This window comes from Acanthisitta chloris, unplaced genomic scaffold (genome assembly GCF_000695815.1).
Source record: "Acanthisitta chloris isolate BGI_N310 unplaced genomic scaffold, ASM69581v1 scaffold16888, whole genome shotgun sequence".
Taxonomy (NCBI): Eukaryota; Metazoa; Chordata; class Aves; order Passeriformes; family Acanthisittidae; genus Acanthisitta; species Acanthisitta chloris.
In genome coordinates this window covers 34,078-41,728 of record NW_008687779.1, presented here as the reverse complement: position 1 = coordinate 41,728, position 7,651 = coordinate 34,078, and the positions used below count along the sequence as shown (strand labels likewise).

Below are 7,651 nucleotides of genomic sequence, written 5' to 3'. Positions count from 1 at the left end.
CCTAGGCACATCTATGTATAGCTACTGAGGGAGAGAGACCTTTTGTCTGATGACTGTGGTCATTCTTAAACTTCCAAAAAAGTATGTGACCTATTTCCAGAAATGATTCATTGCTAGCCTCTCACAAGGACTACAATTCCCAAAGATGCAGATAAGAGCCACAAGAGATTAAAAAAATGCATAGGCAGGTAAGATATCTAATTCCCCTGAGAACAAGACACCTAACCTATTTACAGCTCTGGAGGCTTGGCCTCCTCTCTTTTACCCAAGGCATTGAACCATACCAAGAGATCCTATTGAGAACCTGAGCTGTAGGCTCATGGGGACATAAACTCCACGGAAAAGCAAAGGGGAGCTTCCTCCAGAGTCACAGAGGTCCTGGAAAAAGCTCTAGCCCCAGTCCTTGTGTGGCTGTTCCCTGGGAGGTGCAAATGCCACCATCCCTCTGCCCTGGAGGCCCCAGCCAGCTCCTGTCCCTGCTGTCTCACACCCAGGGGAGTCTTACAGCTCTGCTCAGCGGGGCCAGCATCCAACCCTAAATGCTTTTTCCTAGAGGTTTAAAGAAAACCATGCAGGAAAGACAGTTGTGCTAGAAAATATTTTTAAAAGTCTGTGTCACGTTGCCGTGGTGACAAAAGTTCTTAAAATGATGAAGATTAAAGTCTAGGCTGGGAATGGTGGCATGGGGAGAGGAAGGGGGGCTGCTGTCATGACAACCTCAACTCCGAGAGTGCAAGAGGCAAAGCACACGGTGGTGGCAGGATCTTGGGGGTTTATATATGTCTATAAACATCTGCCATTTATCCCAGCCTTCTCAGGGCTAATTAGTCCTGCTAGTTCACCTTTCTTTGCTGTAAATATTTTCCAGTAGACACAAGTCTCTGAGGGGCAAGGCAAGAAAGTGCTTTTCTTTTCCTTTCCTCTTTGCATGGGCTTTCTCTTGTTCTCTGTCTGCGGCCCCTTAGCTCCTACCTGGGGAAGAACTTCCATTAGGCAGAAGCCAGCTGTCTGGGAAGAGTTAAATCATCTCAGGAGGAGGTAGAGGCTTGCATCATGTTCCTACAAAGCTTTACAGCACCAGGCTGCGGCAAGATCACTGCTGCCTGCCCTGCATGCACACACACTCTGGCTGTTCTTGGCGCTGAGGTGGCTCTTTCTGAACGTGAAGGGCACCTCCTTGGGCTCTAGCTAGTACCCACAACACATGGGCAGTGGTTAGAGCAGGAGATCAGCGCTGACATCCCTAGATTTGGCTCAAAACATTCCTCTCAGCTTCCAGTACAACCTCTGGCAAGTGTCTTTTCCCTGTTATGTGCCTCGTTTGGCCCATCTGGAATAGTGAAGCTCCCACATTCCTGGAGCTGGTGAAGCATACCAGATTAATGTCAGCCGAGCCCCCTGAGATCTTCACATGAAAACTGCCACAGCAGCACAAAGGATTATTATTATATTTTGAGTGTAAAATCTGCTTGGATATCTCTCTTAACACCTGGCACTTGGTGCACTTCCCTCAGATTCACTGTTCAGGCAGCCCTGAGCCAAGCACACTCCACAATATCTTCCCCTGTGAGCGTTAAACCTAATGAATCACAGCCCTGACTCTCCTCTCGCAGTGACTCAAGGCAGCATCAGCAACTCCGCTGACATTGATTATGTCATTTGGTGCAAAGCAAGCATAAAAAGAAAATCAACCCCAAACTCTTGCCTTCATCTAAAACTTGATCTTCTGGCTCTAGTTTTCCTTGCTGGCGCAGCAAAAAGCAGGTAAAACCAAATCCCACATCATCCCGAACTGTCGAGCGCAGCCTGAGTCTGCACACTGCTTGCAGATGTAGCTGTGCTCCACAGATGATCTCCCATCTCCAGTCCATCTGCTGTGTGCTGGCTGGTACTCTCAGCGTTGGCCCAATACAATCTGGATCCCAGGCTCCCTCCTCCCCTACCACTGCACCCTTCTGCCAAACACACTGTGATTAGCGCAGCCCAAAGCTGTGTGACCCGAAGCTGATTCTTCCTGAGGGACTCCCACTTCCCAGTGCGCTGTGAAGTTGTAAATAAACCCAACTGTCTTCCTTTCCATCGTTTCTCTTCCTTAACTAAGCCTGTTTCCAGCAGGCTGAGCAACAGTTGCCTCAGAAATTCAGGGTTTGTATCTTCATATAGTGTAGTGGCAAGAAAAGCATCTTGTCTGTTCTTGGCAAAGAAGGTGTCCATTCTTCACTAAAACCTGAGGAGTTACATGAGACACCAACCTTTTTGGAGTAAAATTAGTGTATATTTTGGCACAGCTTAAACATGACATCACTGCAAGAATAAAAAGGAAGATGGGGAGGGTGAGGAAGGAGCAAGTAAAGGGTTTGATGATGCATCTTCCATGGCAGCATCAGGAGGGGGAAAAGAGCAGCTGAGATCTTTTGTGTTGCCTTGCTGAAACATCATGTTTCCCAGTGGGGTGGGTTTACTCAACAGGCAGAATTCCTGGGGGAGCTGCCCTTTCCCTCTCAACCCTGGTTCCTGTGTGTCCTCAGAGCATCTGAGTTGCTCAGGGGGTTGGCTCTGTGCGCCTTGTATATGCTCATGGCTTCCATGCTTCAGTGCTCTAATGTGCATAATGCTGTGTGTGCCTGAAGAGGATTTTTCCTCCTGGGGAAGCCCATCCTGCCAGTTCCACGTGTTGTTTGTCTCTGCCCTCTCTTCAGCCTCCCAGGATGGATCTGCATGTCAAGGCTCCCAATCCCTTCCCCTCTGACATGGGTTGTGTCAGTCAAGACTCATACTGAGTATGGAAAAGGTGACTTTTGCCACAAGAATTGGCACTGATTTGTAGTAGTAACCCCAGAATTAGCCAAACTACAGTTTTTTCAGTGAGCTGTGTTTGTTGGGCAGAATGTTGGCCAGAATGAGCAAGAGCTTGTCCAGGCTGGTTTTGGAACAAAACAGGATGAGGCCCAGCCAGTGATTACAGGTGATGTGCAGGGACTCAGCACAGCCACCCTCAGTAATCTGGCTAACAGCATTTTAGGCTCAGAAAAGCTCTTTGCAGCACCCACCTATCCCCAGTATATCAGGAGATTAACACTTAGGTTTGAAAAGGCAGCTAATGCCTCTGTGAGTACCTTTACCTCTGTTATCTACAAAAGCAAAGGAAAGAAAAGCAGAGTGAAAGACATGTCAACTTTCTCCCCCACAGTCCGCATATACTCTTCTTAAATGTAAGTAAACATGTATTTCTTCACAGCAGAACAACGTTAGCTCTGGCCTTGGAGCACTCAGAACAACATATGATACTGTTTTGATTCTCTTTTGAGATTTGTATTTCCTTTTCAGGTCTTTGGGTTTTTCAAGGCATAAATGAAAAGTAAATTCTTTGCTTTCTATTAAGCTGGAGCAGTGTCACAGCTACTTGATTATCCACAGGGGATTTATCACAGTTGTATATTAACCGTAGTGTGGGTACAGACACCAGCACTGGCTCAGGACCAACAGGCTCTCTTAGTCTGGATGTGGTGCTACAGAAATCCTGCTATGTTGCTAGTAGAGGTAGTGAAGGGCAACAAGCAGTTTCACTGCTTTCCTGTGGTGCAGAATCTGTTCAGAAACCCCATGGATGTCAGGACTTGTGTGTGGAGCCAGCACTCAGCTGAGCAGTGCTGTTCACTCTCCCTGGCAGCTCCTGTTGGAACTGTTAACATGCCTCTGTGTTGTGGTCCCCAAACCCCCAGGAAAGCCCATTTGTTCCAAGCATGGCACCTGCAGTACATGAAAAGCCATCAGGGATGGTGCAGTGGCATCCCAGCTGCAGAGCCTGATGTGCTGGGGAGCTCAGTGCAGCCACAGGGGCCGTGCTGAGGGGGCCTGGGCCTGGCACTGAGCTGCCTCCCTGCACAGCACTCCTCCAGTGTCCTCTCCACAGGCTCCATCTCTCAGAGCAGTCCAGCCTCCACGGCCCCAGACAGACAGTGACATGGCTGTCAAGGTTCAGAGGAATTCTGGTGACCTGTGTTTGGATAGCCACACCGAGCCATGTGCCAACAGAAACCAACAGGCCTAATTAAAGACACAGCTTTGATTTCGGTGCCAGCCCTGGTTTCACTGCCAGAGCCAGGGCCCACTTCTCCAAGGTGTCCTTGATCCCTTCCAGCTCAAGTGGTGAGGCTGGAGGAGTGCTGCTGCAGTACAGAGCTGATGGAGGAGGACTGCACAGAGATACTTGGGGCTGACAAGGTTTCAGATTCATTCCGATAGGATCCCGGTAGCTTGTTCCGTGTAAGTGGGATTTTCAAGATGGAGCTCTTATGTAACTAGAGATGACTTTGTTGAGGAAAGTTTTGGTCCTCCCACTTCCCCAAGCTCTCCTTTGAGAAAGCCTTGCAAGGTGTCCTTCGGCTAGAAGGACAGAGCTGACTTTGTAGCAGGGATTCTGAAGCCACAGCTTGTTTTGGACTGTCAGGAAACAGGGATATTAGCTCTATCAAAGAATACCCTTGCAAAGAGGTGCTTTCAAGTGTGCATCCATGCTTTGCCCTTCTCCTCCTCCTCCTCACTTCCTTTTCCCCAATCAGAGACAACAGAAAGACAGAAAGCACAAGCAGTTCTGGGGTGGAAGGAGGTGTGATGCTCTGGGGCCCAGTCTGGGTTGTGTTACAACAGGACAAAAAGCCCTGAGTGTTAATGATGAAAGCCAGAGAAGTTCCAGTTACCACTCATGTTCCTCTGCTCGTGGACCAGCTATTCTAGAATGTTCCTTTCCCACCTCTCCTTGGTGAGCTATAGAATTGCTGTAGGGCACTGCAACACTCTTCAGCACATTACTGGAGTCAGTATGCCCTGCAGCACAAGCACCTATTTGCAGTAGGAGCTGCTTCTCAGTGAAAGGTGTTTGTTCACACCCTTTCACAGTTATTCCTGAGTGCTGCACAGTGAGTGTTTCCTGTTTTTCTCCTGCATGTGAATGCAAATGTATTTCAAGGAGTGGGCATGAGCTGGTAACTCCTGAGACAATTTGGAATTGGAGTTGTCTCACCTGAAGTTCAGACATCTACAGTTGGAGTTCATAATCTAGGGTTGCTTACAGGAACAATGGGAATTCTTGAGGCACAGTGTTTCTCCTTCTCCAGTGAACACATGCCACAAACCAGGTGTGTCACCCTCAGGATGTGTTTCCATCCAGTGACTCTATTGAGAACAGTCCAGATCTGAAGGCCCAGAGTAGGTGAGCTGAATCTACCTCCTACCTGTGTGCCCCAAAGAATAAAGGCTCTCTACCCTAGCCTGACTAGGATAGATCCCAACCATCTTATAGGAAGCTCCATATGCATTCCCTTGTCCCCTAAGCCATCCATTCCCTCAGGCTCCTCACTCTCTGCTTTTAATCTATTAAAGGAAGAAAAGCACTTTCTCAATATGACAGGGCTTCTCCCTGTCCTTGGCTGGAGTTCCCTGGGTTACAGAAGGGCTGGAGCTCTTTGAAAAACACACAGAGGTGAGAGAGGAAAAGTCATTAGCACAGTAAAACCCTGGTGACACAAAAGATCCATTTGGAGATCCTCCTGCAAACTGCTGCTCTGGCTTCATTAAAAGTACAACCCCTGCCTCTGGATTCGCTTTGGGTTATCTAAATGAGAGTGATCATTTCTGCAAGGGAAAGAAAAAAAAGAGGAAACCAGTAGGAATTATTCTTTATGAATTATGTGCTCAGCTTTCATACTGACCGATTGAGTCAGCATTGAGAGCTGGATTTCCTAGAACAGCCTTTCATGCTGGATTTTGGATATATTCCTCTTTTCAGCCGAGAAATATAACTAGAATGGCCTTTCTCACACTGACTGACACTGTGGGCTCCAGCGATGCAGCATGAATAATGGAGTTTAGCAGCAGTTATCTAAATCATTCATCCTTCTGGTTTCCAGCATCCTTCTGTGGCTCCTTCCCCGTCTGGATTGAGCATGTTGGCATCTCTCAATGTGTGTGACCTCGTGGCATCCTGATTAGGTGGGGAAGTGTTAATGTCTGGTGTGGAAACAGGCATTCAAATTGAACAGCCAGCTCTGACAGCAGAGTGATGAGCCAATTTAACCTGCCAAACCATGATTCCTTTCTTTGATAACAAAAGTTTTCTGCCTTTTTAGCTCCTGAACTGACTCACTGTGGGATCAGAGGAGGCTGATCCCTCGTGGAGGCAAAGGTGGCAGGTACAGACTGCCATGGGAGCAGGGCTATCCCTGTCGGAGCAGCCAGGAGCTGTATGGACTTAGCCATACAGTCACACATCATGCCTGTGACTGTGCCCTGTGTCAGACACCTCCCTGACAGTCATCTCCCTCCGAATGCCTGTCCCTCCCCGTGGAGGCAATTCCCAGGTGATTCACCTGCTGCATGTCCTATGCCCAGGCCCAGAGGAGCCCAGGCAGTGCTGTCTGAGATACACTTGGGTCAGGGGCTGTGTCCTTTTGGGCCCACTGCCTGTAGGAGAGTTGTGTTTGCAGGTTTATTTTACATCTGAGGAACTGAAAGTTAATCCTGCTATATCCCTAAGGAAATGGTGAGCTTGGATAGGTGTCACTGCCTGCTCTGCATGGCTCAATCAGAGGTCATGCTGTAAAGAGAGGTGTGGTGGCAGGTCAGGAACAGAAAGTGTGACCAGGCAGGACTGCAGCAGCAGTGGTGCAAGGGCAGAGCTGTGGATGGTTTTGGGTAGGTGGCATAGCAGGAGGCTCTGGGCTGCAGTGGAGGAGCTGTGGCAGAGAGCATGAGGGGCAGCAGGGTGGGGTAAACAAACTCTGTGGGAAGCTTCAAACTGGATTAGGGCAGAACTGATTGAAATACACCCTGGAAGCAAATACCATCCTACAGGTGAGGGTGGAAATGCAGGAATAGAGCTGGGACATGCGGCCTCATCTCATTCACAGTGGTCTTCTCTGCTCCTCACGTTCCTCTGCTTTTTGTTCCCTTCCATTAAATACAGCTAGGACATCATGTCACCAGATTGCAGGCTGGGCTGCAAAGCAGCCAGGCTGTATGTGCCTTCAAACCACGGGCAGTCTCCTGAGCAGGCCCAGCTCTGGCAGCTGATAGCAGTGAGTCTGCTTCATTCACACACAGCTCTCCAAATATTCCCCCCTCCTCTGCCAGAAACTGCCAGACCATGTGTGGGGAGCAGTGATTCATGTTCCTCCAGGTGAGGTTCTAGGGCAGGACAGGCTGGCAGGGCTGGGGCATGGCTGCCAGGCCCCATCCATCCCAGCACTGTCACAAATTGCCGTGGGGAGGATGCCAGGTGTGCCCAGCATCCCTGTTCTCAGGGAGATGCTGTGGCAGTCAGCACACTGTGAGGGCTGAGTGTGTGGTCCTCACTGGGTCCAAACCACTGCCCAGTGCCAGGCTGGAGTTCTCTCTTCATGAAATGTGACCAGGGCCAGCCACGCTCTGCACCATCCATCCCAGCACTGTCACAAATTGCCGTGGGGAGGATGCCAGGTGTGCCCAGCATCCCTGTTCTCAGGGAGATGCTGTGGCAGTCAGCACACTGTGAGGGCTGAGTGTGTGGTCCTCACTGGGTCCAAACCACTGCCCAGTGCCAGGCTGGAGTTCTCTCTTCATGAAATGTGACCAGGGCCAGCCACGCTCTGCAGAGCCCACCTCTGGCATGTTT

General features: G+C 49.5%; 1 protein-coding gene across 1 annotated transcript in view; it reads left to right on the top strand.

Moving 5' to 3' along the window:
* The window catches only part of LOC103808000 (potassium/sodium hyperpolarization-activated cyclic nucleotide-gated channel 4), a gene marked incomplete at both ends in the record, with an annotated part of 91,205 nt that overhangs the window by 49,484 nt on the left and 34,070 nt on the right, over positions 1-7,651 (top strand). The window lies entirely within an intron of this gene.